Genomic DNA, 23,462 nt, shown 5'->3' with positions numbered 1-23,462 from the left:
TTCATGCTTCAAAGAACACGGTAAAGCAAAAATACAACTGAAAAATGAGAGAACAAATTTTCAAACCACATGTCTAACAAAAGTCTAGTATCTAGAATATGTTAAAAAAATTCACAACTGATAAAAAGCAACTCAGTTTTAAAAAGGACAAAGGATTTGAACAGACATTTATCAAAAGAAAATAAACAAATGGCCAATAAGCACATGAAAAGACAATGCCATTAATTATTTGGGAAATAACACTACAAATCACAATGAGATACTTCTTCACAACCATTTGGATGGTTGCAATCAAAAAGAGAAGCACTAACACATGTTGGCAAAGATGAAACCCTCATAAATTTTTTGGTGGCAATGTAGAGTTGTTATGCAGAAAACAATTTTGCAGTTTCTTCAAAAGCTAAACATATCATAACCATATAACTCAGAAAGTTTGCTCCTAGGTATATAAGCCAAGATAAATAAAAAACATGTGTTCATGAAAACACTTATATATCAATGTTTGTAGCAACATTAATCATAATAGCTAAAAGGTGAAAAAATATTCACATTTACCAACTGATGAATGAATAAGCAAATGTGTTATATGGGTCCAATTGAATGTTACACAGACATGAAAGGAAATGAAGTACTGATTCAAACTGCAACATGGATGAACCTTGGGAACATTATACTAAGTGAAAGAAGCCAGATACAGCAGACCATATGCTACATGATTACATTAATTTGAAATATCCAGACAAGTCAAATTCACAGATGAATGAAAATAGGGATTAATTTTAAATTGGCATCTGCAGTAACAAATGAAGTGCACCCTGCAGCACCTCCCAGCTCTTCAGGTTCAGTGCCATTTCCTCGCCTGGCCTAAAGGTCAGTCCAGTCCCAACACCCATCAGAAGGGCTAAATCTCCACCAATTAGAGGCCACAAATTCCAATCTCTTGCCTAGGCCTGGCCCAATCCAGGTGGTGGGCTCCACAGGCTCTCTTCAGAAGATTCGCAAAGTTCAGAAGCCACCGCTGGGCTTCCCCAGTAAGAAGTGGAAGAGGAGCTTCAGGAACCAAGACACAATGGAACACACAATCACAAGACTGTGATTCCAGGAATGCCTACATTTATCCCCCCTGTACTTACTTGGGAACAAGAAAAATCTTATATAGTGCAACTGCAGCTAGAAGCCCTGACTTGCAAACTGCGCACAGGAGACCTGGGCATCTCCTCTAACCTGGGGGACACGTCCCCTTCCCCAGAGCCCATCTACAATTGTGAGGGGAAAGAGGCTTAACACTCGTGACTTCCATACCCATAAGAAGCTTGAGGAGGAACAAAATAACATCGTTGCCAAAATGGCTTCCCTCAACCCTGATTTCAAGCCTCTTACAGATTAAAAACCTCCAGCAACATGTGTGTGCAATAAAGTAATGATCCCACAATATGAGTATCCAGAAATCAGCTTTGTGTGGCTCCTAAGTGGGCCCAGAAGGAATACCTTGAAGAACACAGAGAAGGAACGTAATGCCAAGATCTTGATTGCAGGGAAAGGCTCTGTGAAAGAAGGGAAAGTAAGGATTAAAGATAGCCAGATGCTGCCAGGAGAAGATGAGTCCCTTCACACCCTGGTGACTGCCAGGAGAATGTGAAAATAGCAGTGGAGAAGAAACATCCTGAAGCAAGATATAGATATCCCTGAGGACCAGAATGATCTACAGAAGGTGCAGCTTCGAGAGCAGGCTCGCTTGAACAGGACACTTTGCGAAGATGATAACAGAATCTTTAGACCCTGGCAGAGCTTGGAGACCCACAACATTACCACAGTGTGTATGAAGTGTGGAGGCTGGTGACCCTTAGTTAGCTCAGAGTAAAATTCAGATGATACCTGGAAAGTGCACTTGTGGACTCTGGGGTCTATTGCCTGCATCAAGGAAAATATATGATGACACTGCCCACTGCTGTTGCATCTCTCTGGTCCTCTTACCCCATGCCAACACCAGCTGCAGCTTCTGACACCCCCTCCATCCAGCAGCAGTATGGCTTTCAGAACCCCCTTGCCAGGGTGGCAAAATACAAGGACTACCACCACCAGCACTGTCCCACGGTCCATTCTTTCATGGAAACAGCAACATCCAGCTGCCACAGCTTCTCCAGGAGCCCCTCACATGCAAGGCAACCCCACTGTGGTGCCCCTGTCTCCAGGGATCCAGCCACCTGTGTTGCCTGGTGTCCCTCTGCCTCCACCGCATCCACCACCTGGTTACACATATATGTAAGGCATGATATATGAGCATGAAAATGTTTTAAAGCAGATATAGGATGATGGTCACACCACTTGGAAAAATTACTTAAAATCATTAAACTGTACACTAGAAAATAGTAGATTTTGTGATTCATAAACTATACCTCAATATATTTGTTAAAAATCAATTAATATAAATCAGCATATCAATGGATTAAACATAAAACCAAGAGCTCCACACAATTGGTTTAGGAAAATCACTTGAAAAAGTTCAAATGCATTCATGATATAAGTTTCAGGAAGCAAAATACAAAGAAAGATCTTTAAGGTGATAAAGGCATCTACAAAAACTTGTAACTAACATCAAATTTAATGTTCAAAAATGGAAAGTTTTCCCCCTTTTGGATATAGTACAAGAATGCCTATTTTCATCATTCCTACTCAACATTGTACTGGAAGTCTTATCCAGTTCAATAAGGATAAATAAAATAGATGGGAACAGAAGAAATAAATTGTGTTGCTTAACCAAAGTTGTGATTATTTACTTAGACAAGCCCACAGCTAACATTATGCTCGATAGTGAAAAGCTGAAATTTTTTCTCTAATATCAAGAACAATACAAAGATGCTTATATTCATCACTTATATTCAACATAGTATTTGAAAGCCTAGTCAGGGAAATTAGGCAAGAAAAAGAAATGAAAGTCATCCAAATTAAGAAGGAAGAAGTAAAATCTCTGCAGATTATATGATTAAATATATAGAAAGTCTACCAAAAAGCTATTAAATGTAATCAACAAATTAAATGAAGTTTCAGGATACAAAACCAACTTACAAAAATCAGTGACATTTCAATACACTCACACCAAATTATCTGCAAAAAAATTTTAAAAAGACCCATTTTGTTTACAATAGCATCAAAAAGAATGAAATATTTAGAAAGAAATTTAAATGAGAAGATAAAGGTCTGTACAGTGAAAACTCTTCAGGGTTGAAATCTTAGAAGACACAAATAAATGAAGTGATATCCCATTTTCATGGATTAAAGAATTAATACATTTAAAATATGCATATTACCCAGGACCATCTATAGATTCATTGCAATCTTTATCAAGATTCCAATGGGATCTTTTACAGAAGTAGAAAAACATCCTTAAAATGTGTTTGGAATCACAGAAAAACCCTGAATAACCAAAATAATCCTGAGGGATAAGAAAGTTGGAGGCATCACACTTCCTTATTTCAAACTATATTACAAAGCTATAGCAATCAAAATGGTACAGTACTGCATGAAATCTGATAGATTAACCAATAGAAGAAAACTGGGAACCCAGCAATATATATGTAGTCAACTAATATTTAACAGGGAGCTAAAACCACTCCATGGAGAAAAAATACAGTCTCTTCAATAAATAGTGTTGGGAAAAGTGGATATTCACATGCAAAAGAATGAAACTAGGCCCCTTTCTTATAACACAAGGGTTAACTTAAAATTTATAGTGTAAGTAAGACCTGACACTATAAAACTCTTAGAAGAAAAGTATAAGAAGAAAGCTCCTTGACATTGGTCATGGGAACAATTTTTTGGATATGACACAAGCAATAAAAACAAAATTCAACAAAACTATATCCTATCAAAAACCTTCTATATATCAAAAAGCAATATACAAAATGTAAAGATGACCTACAAAATTGGAGAAAGTATTTATATTTTCCAACCACAGACAAAAAGAACAAAAAATAAAAAAGCAAACAAACAAAAATAATCTGCCCAAAGGACCTGGGTAGAAACTTTTTCAAAGAAAATATTCAAATAATCAATAGGCATATGAAATAGTGCTCAAAATGACTAATCATGAGAGAAATATTAATAAAAGTCACAATACACAATAAGATATTAGCTCACAATTGTTAGGATGACTATTATCAAAATGACAAGAGAAAGCAATTGCTGGAGAGGATGTGGAGAACAGTAAACCCTTGTGCCTTGTTGGTAGGAATGTAAATTGATGCAGCCACTATAGAAAATAGTATGGAGGATTTAAAATTTTACAAGTAGAACTGCTATAAAATCTATCAATTCTACTTCTGGGTATATGAAGGAAATAAAAGAGCTATATTGAAGAGATATTTGCACTCCCATATTTACTGTAATATTATTTGCAATAGTTAAGACATGAAAACAACTTAAATGTTCACTGAGGAATGAATGGATAAGGAAAATGTGACTATATATATATATATATATGCACATACATATATATATATCATGTATACATATGATACACACATATATATACACATATATCATGTATACATATGATACATACATACATATATATGTATATATATACAAAAAAGAAGGAAATTATTTGCAGCAATACAGATGAAGCACAAGGGCATTATAGAGGAAGACAAGTACTATATGAGCTCACTTATATGTGGAATCTTAAAAAAACAAATTCACAGAAACAGAAAACATATGAGGTATTTGCCAGAGGCTGGGGTGTAGGAGAAAGATACAAGAATTCCATTATAAGATTAACAAATTCTGGGTATGTACTGTGCATCATGTTGACTACAGTTAACAGTACTATACTGCATATTTGAAAATTGACAGTACATCTCCTGACAAGAAAAAAGTATTTATAATGTACAAGATGATGGACATTAAACTAAAATTATTCTAGGAAACACTTCATAATGTATACAAGTATCAAATTATATTTTACACTTTAAACTTATACAATATATTATATGCTAATTATAACTCAATAAAACTAAAATAAAAGTGCCATTAAACTAACACATAAAAACAAAAAAACAAAATTCTAGGTATAGATTTTAAAAAATTATGTTCAAAGTATGTATGGTGAAATCTACAAGACACAGATTTTCAAAAATTTATATAAATACAAGTATAGCATTTTCATGGAAAATACTCAATAGTGATGTCTAGATGTTATGCAATTCTAATCAAATTCTAAGTAGAAAATTTAGTTGAATCACATTTGATTCAAAAATTGTATGGAAAACAGAGAAAGTAAAATGGCCAAAACAAAACAAAGATTAAGGGCTCATACTACCTGATTTTAGGTAACATAAATCTACAGTAATCAAGACAATGTGGTATTGAACAAATGATTAATGCATATATCAGTGGAAGAGATCAGAAAGCCAAAAAATAAATTCACACATATATGTATTAAAAAGATACAAAAACAATTTGATCAACATAGAATAGTGTTTTCACTAAAATGACAAATATTAGTAAATATCTCTAGTCAAAAAAAGAAATTCAACTAAAGCTAGACACACACCTCACATCATATACAAAATTTACCACAAAAATCGATCCTAGTTACCAAACATGTTAACACACACAGGTAAAAACATTTGAGGGCCTGACTTGGCAAAATTTTCTTAGTTAAAACATAATCTTTGATCAACATTAAAACTTCTTTTTTTTACTTATACAAAAGTGTAAAAGGGAATATTTGCAATTCACATATTAGACAAAGAATTAACAGAACAGAAAAGAACTCTCAACAGATAATAATTTTTTGAAAAGCCAATAAAAAATGTGTAAAAATTTGGATAGGCACTTCACCAGGTAAAGTATATGGATAGCAAATTGCCACATGAAAGGTATGCAGCACAATTAATCATTGTGTGCATGCTAAGTCACTTCAGTTGTGCCTGACTCTAGTTGTGTCTGGACTGTAGCCTGCCAGGTTCCTCTGTTCATGGGGATTCCCCAGGCAAGAATACTGGAGTAGGTTGCCATGCCTTTCTTATGTTTTACGACTTGTGTCTCTTGTGTCTCCTGCATTGGCAAGTGGGTTGTTTACCATTAGTGGTAACTGGGAAGCCCCAGTTAGGAAAATGCAAATTAAATCACAATGAGATATCATTCCAAACCTATTAGAATGTCTAATAAAAGTCTGAATACCAAACTGTAAAGACATGGAACAACTAGAAGTCTCTCTTTCCTAATGGGAATGAAAAAATGATATAGTCAGTTTGGAAAACTGATTGGCAGTTTCTTATATTGTTATATATGCATATTTTACATAATGTAATACATACATTACCTATGCTTACAATCTCACTTCTAGGTATTTGCCCAAGAGAAGTAAAAACTTATGTTCATACAAAAACTTGTATGTGAATATTTGTAGCAGCTTTAGTATCAATCAGTTAAAAGTGGAAACTGCATCAACTGATGACTATATAAACAGTGATAACTTCACATGATAGAAAGATTCTCAATAAAAAAGGAAAGAATTAATTATACACAAACATCACATAGAACTCTCAAATGCCTTATACTAAGTGAAAGAGTCTGACTCAGAAAGCTACATATTATAAATACAATTTATATAGCATTTTTGTAAAAGGTAAAACTGTAAGGATAGAACATTATCAGTGGTTGTCAGAGGCTGGCATGTTGGGAAGGGTTGACTAGAAAGGTATAGGATGGAATTGCTCTCCTTGATGAAGCTTCTGTATCTTGACTTTGCATGTCATATGCATTTTTCAAGTTCATAAAACTGCATACTAAAAAGGATGAATTTTACTCAATATAAGTTATGCCTCAGTAAATAAGACTTCAAAATGTAATGTGATATTACCAAAAAAAAAAACCTCTGGCATTCAATCAGTGCAATGCAGTCATATCTCAAGTACTATTAAAGAACCTCTAGTAGGAAAGATTATTGTCTTTTACTCTACATATAAAAATATTTTCACCTTCTGCCTTTATCCTATTTTATTAGTTAGAATAGAAATAAAATTTTAAGAGCTATTTCAGGTTGTTTAAATATAAAGATGGTTTCTTCTCAAATACAAGTCAAATACAATGGATATCTGTATAATTGAAGAGGCAGCTATATCTTTAAGAATTTTTCTGGCAAATCATAGGCAACTTGTTAAAAGTGTATATGGAAATTCTAAGTGAGTGATTTGGTTTATAAAGCAAAGCAAGAAAAACTTGCAGTCCTTTCCCTCTGCATTTTGAAAGAATTTTGTATTGTTTGGATAAAAACACGTTTGCCCTTATAGGGTCATTTCTGTTTGGTCTCTAGGGACTATGGATTGAATATTTCCTTCTCTCAGAAAATCACTATTCTACAAACTGATCACACAAAACCATCTTAACTATCTCATAAGTCACAAACAAGGAACCAACTTCCACACAAATTATATTGTTTGACATTACTTTCTATTGAATTTCTTCTTTGCCTTATTTAAAAAAAACGGAAATCAATTAATGTCAGTTAAGGCAAGGCCATGGATCATAAGCAAATGGCCATAACTGAAGACTGAACTCTCACAAGGAAAAATATGCTCTTTGAACAATTAACATGGAATGCTATAAAACAAATATAACCGAGGCTTGTGACAAAATGTTTCTTATACACAAATGATCAAACAATTAAATTATGCAATATTTCCTATAGCTGAAACATTCAAGACCTTTAAAATAAAGTGCTTAAGTTAAAAATAAAATCCCACTAAGGATTTTAATCCTACAGGGAATATCCTGTGATAACCTATAATGGAAAAGAATCTGAAAAAGAATATATATAACTGAATCACTTTGCTGTAAACTAGAGTCTAACACAAAACTGTAAATCAACTACACTTCAATTTAAAAAAAACAATTCTAAGAAGGGAGTAAGCAAGAAGTCTTTATGGAGGAAGTGGCATTCAGTGTGAGGACTTAGATAGTAGCAGGGGAAGCAGGAGTGGCTGGGCTGAGGAGCTGGTGGAGGTGAAGGGGAGGGGCAGTACATTGTCCCATGAATACTAGAAAAAAGAATTCTATTTATAAGAAAGTGGACTGGGACGACCCAGAGGGATGGTACGGGGAGGGAGAAGGGAGGAGGGTTCAGGATGGGGAACAGATGTATACCTGTGGTGGATTCATTTTGATATTTGGCAAAACTAATACAATTATGTAAAGTTTAAAAATGAAATAAAATTTAAAAAAAATATAAAAAAATAAAAAAGCTTCAAAAAAAAAAAGAAAGTGGAATTATTTTGTAATTATCCAATAATCCTGCGAATATCCCTAAGACTGTGTTTTTCTAGCTGAATTTCTGATAATTATTTTATTCATTTAAACTCTGTAGGATTTAAACTTATACGCATTTCAACTAGTAGAATTAGACTAGTTGAACTAGTTTTCAACAAGTACAAAAACACAGTAAACCTATTAAAATCCTTACATAGATATTTCTAAAACAAAACAAACAAGCAAACAAACAAAAACTTAGTGTCTAAATCTGGTCACATTCTTTATATTTAATATATGAAACCTGAAATTCCGTGAACAAAGGCATAATTTGTAAAAAATTTTGTAAAGTCCAAGGAGATGAATTATCTGTATGTTACAGAATTTCCAAATGAGAATTATATACATATATATGTATATGTATATAATTTTATAGATATATGTGTGTGTGTGTGTGTGTGTATGTGTGTGTGTGATTTTTCACTGAAAGTTTTCAGAAACAAAGATAACTGGCATACTTCGTAATCTAATATACACTATTTTAACACACAGCAAACCTAACACAATTATTATGACAAAATGTCTCTTTTGTTTCAGTGAAAGTGAAAAGTGAAAGTTGAAAGTCGCTCAGTCGTGTCTGACTCTTTGTGACCCCATGGAATTCTACAGACTAGAACACCAGAGTGGGTAGCCTTTCCCTTCTCCAGGGGATCTTCCTAACCCAGGGATTGAACCCAGGTCTCCCACATTGCAGGCAGATTCTTTACCAGCTAAGCCCCAAAGGAAGCCCAAGAATACTGGAGTGGGCAACCTATCCCTTCTCCAGCAGATCTTCCTGACCCAGGAATTGAACTGTGGTCTCCTGCACTGCAGGCAGATTTTTTACCAGCTGAGCTATGAGGGAAGCCCCTGCACATATTATATTTTCTCTTGTGCTGTGTGTGCTGTGCTTGGTTGCTTAGTCAGTTCAACTCTTTTCAACCACAGGGACAGTCTCTAGCTCCTCTGTCCATGGAATTCTCCAGGCAAGATTATTGGAGTGGATTTTCATGCCCTTCTCCAGAGAATCTTCCCATTCCAGAGTTCGAACCCAGGTGTTCCACATTGTAAGCAGATTCTTTACCCACTGAGCCACCAGGGAAGCCCATATTTTCTATTAGTGCCCAATATTTCTCCTTCATCACATCATATTATAGCCATACTGAATATCTTTTAGTCTAACAAATGTTTTACTCTTTTTGACTTACAGCCTTCATATATGTGGTTCTCTCTGGCTAGAAGATCTCAACTCTCCACTCCCACCCCCAATACCAGCTCCATTTTGCTAAACCCTTTGGAACTTTTACTCCAACTCACTCTGCTAAAATACGGCTTCTTGCAGGAAAAATTTTATTGCTAGTGTGTTAGCTCCTTTGTTATACATTTTTATAGCTAATGTTTCCCTTTCTTTTAAACATGCATCACACTTGTAGTGATTTGTAAATGACTATATTTCCCATTTGAGTTTTTACTTTATGAAGAGTGTCTCTAGTGTTTACAGCAGAATTCTCACATAGTATTGTATATCAATATTTGTTGAATGAAAGAATAAATGGATGGTGCACAATAAAGAACATTTTACTAATTGCTGTGGAATCCGTAAGGAGTGGGACTATGTCAGTTAAAGAAAATGTATGAGATATAAGAAGTTTATTAACAAAAGCAAAAAAGCAATAAACACACATAAGAGACATCTGGAAAGCACTTATCAGAAAAAAAATGCCTATAGAAGAGGGTTTAAGTAGAAAAATGGTGATACCTAAGGGTGAAATTTAGATTTGAGGCAGAGTCTGTATCACATAGAATGCTGTGATAAACCAAAGAAGTTTGTCATTTAGTTTGAAAGAGATGGGAGGCCATATCATGAGGTAGGGAGTGACAAGATCATGGTTGCAAATTAGGAAACAATATTGTAGGATCATTTAGTCTGGGGAAATATCAAAGTTATATTAATGTTAATGTGTTAATGTTATGTTATGTTAATATTAATGTTATATTATGTTAATATTAATGTTAATGTTATGTTAATATTGTGTCATTCACTCTTACTCCATAACTCAGATTATCCCCAGTTTATAGAAATTAGGAATGGGCCATGGAATTAGTTACCTATTGAAGGTTCTGCTACTGCTGTTACTTTTAGCTAACATTCACTCAGCACTTACTTAGAGGTCCAGAACTATTTTATGACATAATGTGTATTATGTGTATTACAAAAGTAAATCTTTAAAACAATATTTTGAGATATGATCTCTTATTATTCTCACATTTCAGATGATGAAAATGAATCTCTGAGAGGCTATTTAACTTGTCCAAGGTATGCAGGAGATGTGAAGGTATATTGAAATCCTTTTTTTTTTTTTTTTTTTTTGAAAGGGGACACATATGATTCAGTAAAGACTAATGTCTGATGGACATAAAATAAGCAAGTTTTGAAGAAGGGAATGGCAACTGAAGAAGGAAATGGCAACCCACTCCAGTGTTCTTGTCTGGAGAATTCCATGGACAGAGAAGCCTGGCAGGTTGCAAAGAGGGGTTGCAAAGAGTCGGACACAACTGAGTGACTAACACACTCATAAGCAAGCTTTATCCTGGGCATGGGTGGTAACTACCATTCCAAGCTACCAGAGTGATGGACACTTTGTGATTTACCTAATATTCTAATAAGATGTTATTGAATGCACATACTATTGATATTAAGGGCTTATTAACTGCTTCATTTTTACTCTGCTCCCTATATAATAGGCAGTACTAAACACAGTTTGTACTTTGTTCTTATGTTGCGCAATTACTACCATGCATCTCAGCATTACACAACCCTGATTGAATACCAATAATTAAGTACATGCTTATTTACAATGAATTATATTTAATAACCAAAAATTTATATTCACTTGCAGATAGGATAACTCTTAGATTAGTATTTCTGAAATGCACTGGGATATTAATGGGTCTCTGCTGCATGTTTGTACAAGAATCTCATCAGTTTAATGCACACTGGCTTGAATAAAAATGAATTAGATTTCTTTACATCATGCCTTTTCAGAAATATTTAGTATGTAAAGATGTAATACCACCAGGTAAGTCAATATATTGTATTTATGTGTGTATGTGTATGGGCTTCCCAGGTGGTGCTGGTAGTAGAGAACTCACCTGACAATGCAGGAGATGTAGGAGATGCGGGTTCAGTCCCCTGGGTCAAGAAAATCCCATGAATGAGGTCATGGAAACCCACTCCAGTATTCTTGCCTAGAGAATCCCATGGACAGAGGAGCCATACAGAGGACATGACTGAAGCAACTTAGCATGCACACACGCATGCATGTATGTATATGTACACAAATGAATAAAATGCTGATTTTTAAAGACACTAAAAAAGTCATGGAATTTGTTTTTTTCTATCATTGGTTATCTTTGAAAAAAAATACTTTCAAGAGATCAGTGAACATATAAACAAAACTGTAGTAAATAGAGATAGTAGTATAGCATGATTTGGAGAAATAACCAAAATCAGAAACAATAATATTTATTATTGTTACTATTGTAGCTGTTGTTCATATTGTTTTAAAGCTGAAGAGACATTATCATATTTGAAAATCATAAGGTACCACTTGAGGGACTAAAAACACAGTGAGTGAGTGAGTGGGTAGGCAGATAACTGGTGGATAAAAATTAGGAGATAATAAGAATGTGGTCAAGAGTACACAAGAATAAGTAGAGTTGCAGTTTCTAAAAGGAAAAGAAAGTGAAGTCACTCAGTCGGGTCTGACTCTTTGTGACCCCATGGACTATAGCCTACCAGGCTCTTCCATCCATGGGATTTTCCAAGCAAGAATACTGTACAAAAGAGGGCATACAACCTATATGTTCAACTTAATATTTATAAAGTGAAAACTGATATAACCATATTCTGGTCAAGAAACAGAATATTGCCAGTACTTAAAAGCTTCACATTCACCCTCACTCAACTAAATAAGCTTCTCCTACTTAGAGAAAACAAGAAGCCCAATTTTCATAATAATAATACACTTTCTTTCATTATAGTTTAATCATCTATGTAGGTATCACTATATAACCTAGATTATTTTTTCTATCTTTGAAATGTTTATAATGCGGATCATACATTATACACTGTTCTGTGTTTGTCTTACTTTGCTTAGCATTATGCTTGTCAAATTCACCCATATTCCACACAGTTTCAGTTCTTCTCTTTTCGTTGCTCTATAATGTTCTGTTTGCCAGTTATACTACTAACAAATACTTGGATTATTTCATTGTTGACTGGAAGAAAAATTCATTAGAGAGTTGCAAGTTCAGTTTTATCTAAGATCTTATCAAAGTCTATAGCCCAGAAAACAACCTCTCAAATAACTGAGAAAATGTTCCAGAGAAACATGGTTTTCAGGAAAATTTTATATTTTTTCAGAGCAAAGGACATCAAGCATGACAGGGATATATTTTTTTAAGATTTCAGAAGAAATAGATTAGCATGAACACAATGAGTTAGCATTACGTTGGCATTTGGGAAAGGAATCTTATCTTCCAAAGAGTACTAGAAAGGGCATCACAGGAAAGGAGTAGTTTAACTTCAAAGTGGACATTATCAGGATACTGCATTCTCTTGTTCCCACTAGGTGGAGCTAGTGGTAAAGAACCTGCCTGCTAATGCAGAAGACTTAAGAGACGCAGGTTCAACCCCTGAGTCGGCAAAATCCCCTGGAGAAGGGAATGGCAACCCATTCCAGTATTCTTGCCTGGAGGATTACATGGACAGGGGAGCCTGGTAGGCTACAAATCCATAAGGTCGTAGAGTCAGACATGACTTAGCATGAAAGTCAAGCTGCCTTAGCACACAATTTGACCTGCCTGTTCAGGTCAAATCATGCATAAGCCAGAATGGTTTCCTCTTACTGACCTCAATATGTGAAAATTTCTTCCATCATCATGTTGCTTATTGTGAAAAATGACACCATGTAGATACTAATATATTTCCCAGTGCATATGAGAGTTTTAAAAATATTTTCCTCTTAGTGAGATAACTGGATAATAGGATCTGCATATCTTGGGGAGATTAATAACCAATTATCTCACACAGTGTGCCAACTTAGATGCCAGTCAGTGTTATATGAAACATCTCTTTGCAGCACATCCCTGTTAGCATCTGATATAGACTGGCTTCATAGTTTTTGCCAGTCTAATAGAACTGCAGTGCTATTTTTTGTTATTTAGAATTTGTATTTGCCTGATCACTTATCTGTATGTAGGACAGTAAGCAGAAGTTAGAACTGGATATGGAACAGCAAACTGGTTCCAAATAGGGAAAGAAGTACGTCAAGGCTGTACATTGTCACCCCACTTATTTAACTTATATGCAGAGTACATCATGAGGAATGCTGGGCTGGATGAAGCACAAGCTGGAATCAAGATTTCTGGGAGAAATATCAATAACCTCAGATATGCAGATGAAACCGCCCTTATGACAGAAAGTGAAGAAGAACTAAAGAGCCTCTTGATGAAAGTGAAAGAGGAGAGTGAAAAAGTTGGCTTAAAACTCAACATTCAGAAAACGAAGATCGTGGCATCTGGTCCCATCACTTCATGGCAAATAGATGGGGAAACAGTGGAAACAGTGACAGACTTTATTTTTGGGGGCCCCAAAATCACTGCAGATGGTGACTTCAGCCATGAAATAAAAAGAACACTTACCCCTTGGAAGAAAAGTTCTGACCAATCTAGACAGCATATTCAAAAGCATTACTTTGCCATCAAAGGTCCATCTAGTCAAAGCTATGGTTTTTCCAGTAGCCATGTATGGATGTGAGAGTTGAACCATAAAGAAAGCTGAACACCAAAGAATTGATGCTTTTGAGCTGTGTTGCTGGTAAAGACTCTTGAGAGTTCCTTGGACTGCAAGAAGATTTAATCCTAAAGGAAATAAGTCCTGAATATTCATTGGAAGGACTGGTACTGAAGCTGAAACTCCAATACTTTGGCATAGATGTGAAGAGCTGACTCATTTGAAAAAAGCCTGATGCTGGGAAAGATTGAAGGTGGAAGAAGGGGACAACAGAGGATGAGATGGTTGGATGGTATCACCAACTCTATGAACATGAATTTGAGTGAACTCCAGGAGTTGGTGATGGACAGAGTGGCCTGGTGTGCTGCCGTCCACAGGATTGCAAAGAGTCGGACATGACTGAGCAACTGAACTGAACTGATTGATCACTTATGAAGTTGAGTACATTTTCCCTAGTTTATTGGCTATTTGGGTTTTCTTTTTTATGAAACATTGATTCTAATAGTTTTGCCAATATTTCTACAGAGCTGTCTTTTTGTCTTTGTTGAAGTTACTTTCACGTTTTCCATATTAACCCTTTGTTAATTTTATATGTTACCAATAACTCTACCAAACTTGAGCTTGTACTTTACTCATTTTATGATATAACTTGATGAACAGATGTTCTTAATTTTTAGTGATGATGAGTCTAGCAACATTTTGTATTACATGTGTGTGTGTGTGTGTGTGTGTGTGTGTGTGTGTGTCTTGTTTAAGAAATCCTTGCCTGCCTTATGATCATTACAAAATTATGTTTTATCTCCTAAACTTTTCAAAATTTTACTTTTCAGATTTGAGATTTTAATCTACCTGCACTTCATTGCTGTGTCTGACTACATGTTGGAGTCCTTTTTATGTGTATATGAATTGCCCTGAAAGCATTTACTGAAAAATACATTATTTTCCCCTAGTTTGTATTCAAAATGCACCATACATGTGTCCATATATGTAAGAATATGTTTCTGGATAGAGTTGTATTCCATCCTACTGGTCTATCTTTGTGTAATTATCACACTGTCTTAATTACTATAGTTTTGTAATGAGTCTTAGTATATAGCAAGATCACATCCTCCATATTGTTCTCCTTTTTTGATAAAGACTTGGCTATTCTTGACCCATGGCGTATCCTGTTAAATTTTAGAATAGTATTTTCACTTCTGCAAGGAAGTTTTATTGGAAGATATATGGTATTTCATGGAATTTATACATCAATTTGGGAAACAATTGACATTTTTATAGTACTGAGATTTCCTGGCAAATATATGATACAGCTCTCTATTGAGTTATATTTGACTTTTACTAATACGAGAAAAAATTCCTTCTAGAGGTTTACACTTTTAAAGACACCCATACATGATTGACATCTGAATGTTATTTTGAAGGCTTTCTTTTAAGTTGCATATTTTGTTTGTTGCTAGCAATTTTTCAATTTATACTTACATTGATTTTTATCCAACAACCTTGACAAAGTCTTAATTATAATAGAATTTATAAACACAAATTCTGTATCATCCTTTTTTCCAGTTCTCATGCCTTTCTTTTTCTTTGCCTACTTCAGTTGTTAGCACATCCAGTGCAATGTAGAATGGATACAGTGGCAGTAGCTCTCCTTGTATTGTTAAAAATAAGAAAGGTAGAACTTTCATTATATATTTACATTTATTAAGTTTATTGTATAATGATCTTGTATTTTGCAATCTTGTTCTAATATTAATAGATTTTTAGTTGATTCTTTAGGTTTTTCTATATAAAAATCATGTTATCTGCAAATATAGTTTTACCTCTTCTTTTCCAACCTGTATGTTTTTATTTCATTTTCTTGTCTAATTTTTCTGGCTACAACCTGCAGTACAGTGTTGAATGGAAGTAGCAAAAGCAAGCGTCTTGTTTAATTCCTGAACCTAAGAAGAAAACATTCAGTATTTTGACATTAAGTATAAAGTTTCTAGTGGAATTTTTGTTGATACCATATATCAGGATAAGTCCAACTTGATCATGGTAAAAATCCTTTTTATTTGCTGCTGGATTCAGTTGGTGAGTATTTCATTGAAAATTTTTGCACCTATTTTTCATAGGGAATATTTATCTGTAGTTTTCTTGTGATATATTTGTCTGGGTTTGGAATCATTATTTGACTCATATAATAAGTTAAGAAATATTCTGTACTATTTATCGTAAGATTTTGTGACAGATGGGTAGTATTCTTTTAAAGTTTTTGATGTGCTGTGCTTAGATGCCCAGTCATGTCTGACTCGTTGTGACCCCATGGATTGTAGCCCACCAGGCTCCTCTGTCCATAGGGATTCTCCAGGCAAGAATACTAGAGTGGGTTGCCATGCCCTTCTCCAGGGGAGAGAATTCAGCAATAAGGCCATCTTCTCCAAGGCTTTATTGGTAGGAATATTTTACATGACCAATTCAAGCTCTTTATTTATAAATCTGGTCAGATTTTCTATTTCTTCTCGAGTTAGGATCAGTAGTTTGTATCTTTCTGAAAAGTAGATTTTGTAATCTACGATATACATTTTTATTTTATAATAAAAATAAGTTCTCATCAAATTACTGTTTTAAAAATTTACAGTGTGTGCAATTCAGTGGATTTTAGTACATTAGAAATGATGTGCAACCTCTCACCACAATCTAATTCTGGAACTTCTACATCAAACAAAAAAGAACACTTGCACTTGATATTAATAGTAATCCCTCAAACCTACCTAAGTTATTAGAGTCTAAAGTTATCCAGTGCTTTTTCTTTCTTCTTGGAAAAACAAGTAACCCAGTGTAAATTAAACTCCATCAAAAACACCTCCCAGCTTGTAAGCTATTTTTTTTATGTCTTTCTTTCTCATTCTCTCTTTTCAAGATCAAAAATTACTATTATAAGTCAATGTTTATTTCATCTCACAAGTTTATGATATCCTTTAAGGTGCTTCTGATTCCTTTTATCTCAGACCTTCTACCCAGGTCACTTTCCTTTAGAATATCTTTTAATGTTAATTAGAAAACTATATCCTATAGTTTTATTTTTTTGAAATGTGTTTATGCCATTCTTATTGTTAAAACATATTCTTACTTGGTCAGAACTCAAGTATTAACTTTCTTTTTTCCAAACAATTTGGGAAAAGTATTCCATTGTTAGTAGCAGTGAATTAGCTTTCAGTAAAGCTTTTACTCATTTGAAAGTATTCTATCTGCTTTCAATTCTACTCAGCCAGACAACCAGGAACTTATTTATAGCTGAACAAGTGGTATCTATTACTCATTGCAGTGGGGGAAAATACGCACCATGGAGAATTATGGGGTATCTGAGTAAGCAGATGCAAAAAAAAAAAAAAATTACTGAATATATGAATTGGGCTTTGACTGGGTGATTTGGAGGAAATTCTAACAAAATGGAGGTTAATTATATACTGACTACTACTGTAATGTGAGATCATTTGTAAGATTGCATATATCAATAAATTTTATTTATAGGATAGAGACTAGAATGGGGTTAACATTATAATTGCTAAAGAAGTGGCACTCATTCATGTTGATCAAGAGAAGAATTTTTTGTTACTTATTAGTTTTATAGTGCCCCACCCCATTTTTTGTTGTTCTTTGTTTAGAAAAATTTATGAAGCAGTCTTATTTTATCTCATTTATCAAGGTCCCAAAGTAACCATGTCTGAGGTTAATATTTAGTGACATTATTTTTAATAGGAAAATGGCACGACCTAGTTGTGTGTGTCAGGGCATATCCTGAATGACATAATCTGCTGTCTGTTTTTTTTTGTTGTTGTTTATTTACTATTATCTCTGGAAAATTTTAAATCTTTATTTTAATCCATAGTGTTCTATGGATTAAGGCTCAACATTCAAAAAACTAAGATCATGGCATCTGGTCCCATAACTTCATGGCAGATAGATGGGGAAACAGTGGAAACAGTGACTGACTTTATTTTCTTGGGCTCCAAAATGACTGCAGATGGTGACTGCAGCTATGAAATTAAAAGACACTTGCTTCCTGGAATAAAAGCTATGGCCAACCTAGACAACATATTAAAAAGCAGAGATGTTACTTTACCAACAATGGCCCATCTAGTCAAAACTATGTTTTTTCCAGTAGTCATATATGGATGTGAGAGTTATACCATAAAGCAAGCTGAGCACTGAAGAATTGATGTTTTTGAGTTGTGGTGCTGAAGAAGACTCTTGAGAGTCTCTTAGAAAGCAAGGTGATCAAACGAGTCAATCCTAAAGGAAATAAGTCCTGAAAAGTCATTGGAAGAACTGATGCTAAAGCTGAAGCTCTGATACTTTGGCCATCTGGTGAGAAGAACTGAATCTTTAGAAAAGACCCTGATGCTGGGAAAGATTGAAGACAGGAGAAGAGGGGACAATAGTGGATGTGATGGTTGGATGACATCACTGACTTGATGGACATGAGTTTGAGGCAAGCTCCAGGAGCTGGTGATGGACAGGGAAGCTTCACGTGGGCAGTCCATAAGGTTGCAAAGAGTCAGACATGACTGACTGACTGAACTGAACTAGAGGAAATGGAAAACAATAAAAAGTATATGACTAAATATACAATTACAACTTTTAGTAAGTGTCATTAATGAAACAAATAGGGTTCCATAATACAATGAAAAGAAACCACAGAATGTTTTAAACAGGGAAGTAACATGGTGTAATTTTTGTTTTTGTTTTTAAAAGGTCAAAGCATCAGATTGTTAGCTGTCTCACAATATCTATTCCTCCATTTTTTTAAATAACAAAGACTTGACTGGGCTACAGTCAACTAATGAAATTTTGATTTCCCAACTTCCACATTCATCTAGATGTGGCCATATGACTAAGTTCAGGCCCATGGAAATGGTAATATAATATAGGTCACTTTTAGGACTTCTTCTTAAAAGGAATGAGCATTCACTTTCCTGAGCTGTTTCTTTCCTCCCTATTCTCTGGCATCTGATAAAAACTTGGAGACACTGTTTTGAGCCCAGAGATGAAAGCTAAATATTGAGAACACAGAGCTGGTGTTCCAGTCTTGGACTGCTTATACCTGAAGTGTTACATGAAAGAGAAATACAGATACATCTTATTAAATCCACTGTACTTTGGAGTTTCTTTGTCATAGCAGCTTTGTGTAATGACTAATAGCTTCTTTGTGGAGAAGGAATTGTTCATGGCCAATAGTGGAATTGGGAAAATCCATTTGGAAGCTATTGCAGTAATTCAGAAGATAGATAGATGATGGTACTTGAAATAGGATGGTGGTAATAAATGTTGAGAGAAGTGGATGGAATGGTGATATGTTTGAGAGATAAAGGTAACATGAACTGCTGAAAGGTGGAATCTGGGATTGAGGGAGAATAATGAGTAAAGAATCAGTCTAAGTTTTCTAGCTATTGATTGAAATGAGGAAGTATAGATTGGGAGACCACAAAGTTGTGTGGGTGGTTTGAATAAGCAGTAAAATCAAAAGAAGCAAGGGAGAGAAAATTGATCAATAAGTTGTCCTCTCTTCTGTGAAACTTTCCCTAATTTCCTGGGCAGAATTAGTTATAAGCTTTATATATTTTCATGGCATTTTTGTGCATGATTTCATAAGAACATTTATCAAATTGAACTAAATTTTTCAGTTGTATATCTCCTTGAGTGCAACAGACCTTGTAAGCATTCATCTTGACACCTCTAGGTTCTATCAAAGTTTTCAAGGACATATTAGATACTCAACAATTTTATTTCCTTTTTTTTTTGAAGCAGTGTTAGTAGTAATGCTAAGGCTAATTTTTTTAAATTTTATGTCTATTTTTGTTAATTTTTCTTTGCTTTTCCTTTTTAATTTTTTGGAAGATTTGGCATACATAAAATAATAAGATTTTGGCACACATAAAAAATGATTATATGGTACAGATGATCATAAATGATACATTTCTTCATCTTTGCACTTTCTACTTTGAAAATAATATTTAATTAGAAGTATTGATAAGTAGTAAGGATTAATTTGGAAAATGGAAATAGCAGTCACTTCATATGTGTGGCTATAATGAAACAAAGCAAACCTAGAACTTGAAGTTATTATGAATATATATACAACTACATTAATTTGAATGAACTAGAAGGCATTTACGTAAGTTGTATAATTGAAAAAGCTCATGGAAAGCAGAAGGATGGCAAACTCTGGATTCTACTGAGTTTGAAGCTGATATTTTAAAAGACGACAATTTAGCAGTGGGTTTTCTGATAGACTTCAGTTATGAGAGGCCTGTGAAAAATGCTTGTGGAAGTAACTTCAGGCAAAAAGGGATAAAGTCTGAGGAGCCAAAATACAAGCTAAGAAGTACGAACTTGGTTATTTTAAACAAAAGTAAAATACTTCAGAAATACACTGAGACATAAATTCTAAAATCAGGTTCACAATGATTGTAGGTAAGTTGGTATCATGTGTTGAGTAATATTCCTGATTCTTTCACATGACTCTTCTGTAGGATAGTTTCCAATATATTCTGGAATTATGGTATTTAAATTCTTTTCTAAGTAACTGTTAGAAAAAATGAATGAGTTCTTTTATACATACATTTCCTTTTGAATATAAGTAGAATAAACCTTAGTATGTAACCTTAATTCTCTAAGACAAATCTGCAGTTTCCTCAAATACAGAGGAGAGTTCAGTTCAGTTCAGTCTTTCAGTTGTGTCTGACTCTTTAGGACCCCATGAATCACAGCACACCAGGCCTGCCAGTCTATCACCAACTTCCTGAGTTTATCCAAACTAAAGTGCATTGATTCGGTGATGTCATCCAACCATCTCATCCTCTGTCGTCCCCTTCTCTGGCTGCCCTCAAACTTTCCCAGCATCAGGGTCTTTGCAAATGAGTCAGCTCTTTGCATCAGGTGGCCAAAGTATTTGAGTTTCGGCTTCAACATCAGTCCTGACAATGAACACCCAGGACTGATCTCCCTTAGAATGGACTGGTTGGATCTCCTTGCAGTCCAAGGGACTCTCAAGAGTATTCTGCAACACCATAATTCAAAAGTGTCAATTCTTCAATGCTCAGCTTTCTTTATAGTTCAACTCTCACATCCATAAATGACCACTGGAAAAACCATAGCCTTGAACAGATGGACCTTTGTTGACAATGTCTCTGCTTTTTAATATGCTGTCTCAGTTCTGTTCAGTTCAGTCACTCAGTCGTGTCTGGCTGTTTGCGACCCCATGAATTGCAACATGCCAGGCCTCCCTGTCCATAACCAACTCCCGCAGTTCACCCAAACTCATGTCCATCGAGCCAGTGATGTCATCCAGCCATCTCATCCTGTCGTCCGCTTCTGCTCCTGCCCCCAATCTCTCCGAGAATCAGTCTTTTCCAATGAGTCAACTCTTTGCATGAGGTGGCCAAAGTACTGGAGTTTCAGCTTCAGCATCACTCCTTCCAATGAACACCCAGGACTGATCTCCTTTAGAATGGACTGGTTGGATCTCCTTGCAGTCCAAGGGACTCTCAAGAGTCTTCTCCAACACCACAGTTCAAAAGTATCAATTCTTCGGTGCTCAGCTTTCTTCATAGTCCAACTTTCACATCCATATATGACCACTGGAAAAAACATAGCCTTGACTAGACAGACCTTTGTGGGCAAAGTAATGTCTCTGCTTTTGAATATGCTATCTAGGTTGGTCATAACTTTCCTTCCAAGGAGTAAGCGTCTTTTAATTTCATGGCTTCAATCACCATCTGCAGTGATTTTGGAACCCCCCCAAAAATGAAGTCTGACACTGTTTCCTCTGTTTCCCCATCTATTTCCCATGGAGCGATGGGATCAGATGCCATGATCTTCGTTTTCTGAATGTTGAGCTTTAAGCCAACTTTTTCACTCTCCACTTTCACTTTCATCAAGAGGCTCTTTAGTTCTTCTTCACTTTCTGCCATAAGGGTGGTGTCATCTGCATATCTGAGGTTATTGATATTTCTCCTGGAAATCTTGATTCCAGCTTCTGCTTCTTCCAGCCCAGCGTTTCTCATGATGTACTCTGCATAGAAGTTAAATAAGGAGGGCGACAATATATAGCCTTGACATACTTCTTTTCCTATTTGGAACCTGTCTGTTGTTCCATGTCTGGTTCTAATTGTTGCTTCCTGACCCGCATACAGGTTTCTCAAGAATTAGGTCAGGTGGTCTGGTATTCCCATCTCTTTCAGAATTTTCCACAGTTGATTGTGATCCACACAGTCAAAAGCTTTGACATAGTCAATAAAGCAGAAATAATTGTTTTCTAGAACTCTTTTGCTTTTTTGATGATCCAGCTAATGTTGACAATTTGGTCTCTGGTTCCTCTGCCTTTTCTAAAACCAGCTCGAGCATCTGGAGTTTCATGGTTCACATATTGCTGAAGTCTGGCTTCACAATAAATTGCATTGTTAGGCTTCTCAGGTAGCTCAGTAGTAAACAATCTGCTGCCAATGCAGGAGACACAAGAGACACTGGTTTAATTCCTGGATTGGGAAGATTCCCTGGACTAGGAAATGGCAAACTGCTCTAGTATTCTTGCCTGGAAATTCCATAGATAGAGGAGCCTGGTATGTTACGATCCTTGGGGTTGCAAAGAGTCAGACAGGACTGAGCACACACAGATACACACACACACACACACACACACAATTGCATTATTGTCTCCAAATGTTTACTCTCCTTTTTCCTAAAAGGATTATACATTTCTGCAAGCAACATTAATCATGAGCTAATATAATAATACACATTGTTTTTTACGCAACAAATATTGAGTTACTTGTTATTGTAGTATAACTAATAAAAACTAACTAAAAGAAAATGCATAGACTCAATTTAGAATGCAAGAAGAAAGATTACTTAATTTCATTACCCTTTTGTTGCTGTTCAGTCGCTAAGCTGTGTCTGATTTATTACCTTTATTAGCTTTTAAAAGTATGAACTAAAATATGAAAATATCAAATTAAACTGAAGGAAAGTTTTAGATGCTTTGAGATGGAATAACTGGAATCCAGAGATGACATGATGTTCCTCTGTTCAATTCAGTTCATTTCAGTCCCTCAGTCATGTCCAACTCTTTGTGATTCCATGGACTCCAGAATGTCAGGCTTCCCTGTCCATCATCAACTCCCAGAGTTTACTCAAACTCATGTCTATTGAGTTGGTGATGACATCCAACCATTTCATCCTCTGTCATCCCCTTCTCCTCCTGCCTCCAGTCTTTCCCAGCATCAGGGTCTTTTCATATGAGTCAGTTCTTCACATCAGGTGTCCAAACTATTGGAGTTACAGCTTCAGAACCCGTCCTTCCATTGAATATTCAGCTCTGATTTCCTTTAGAATG

General features: G+C 35.2%; 1 pseudogene; it reads left to right on the top strand.

The window, feature by feature from the left end:
- Window positions 1-1,840, top strand: part of LOC113888127 — a 34,956-nt pseudogene extending 33,116 nt beyond the window's left edge.
- Window positions 1,841-23,462: the final 21,622 nt, after the last annotated feature.

Source organism: Bos indicus x Bos taurus, chromosome X, assembly GCF_003369695.1.
Source record: "Bos indicus x Bos taurus breed Angus x Brahman F1 hybrid chromosome X, Bos_hybrid_MaternalHap_v2.0, whole genome shotgun sequence".
NCBI lineage: Eukaryota > Metazoa > Chordata > Mammalia > Artiodactyla > Bovidae > Bos > Bos indicus x Bos taurus.
Note: the sequence above shows the minus strand (reverse complement) of the source record. Positions and strands in the feature narration are given on the sequence as shown.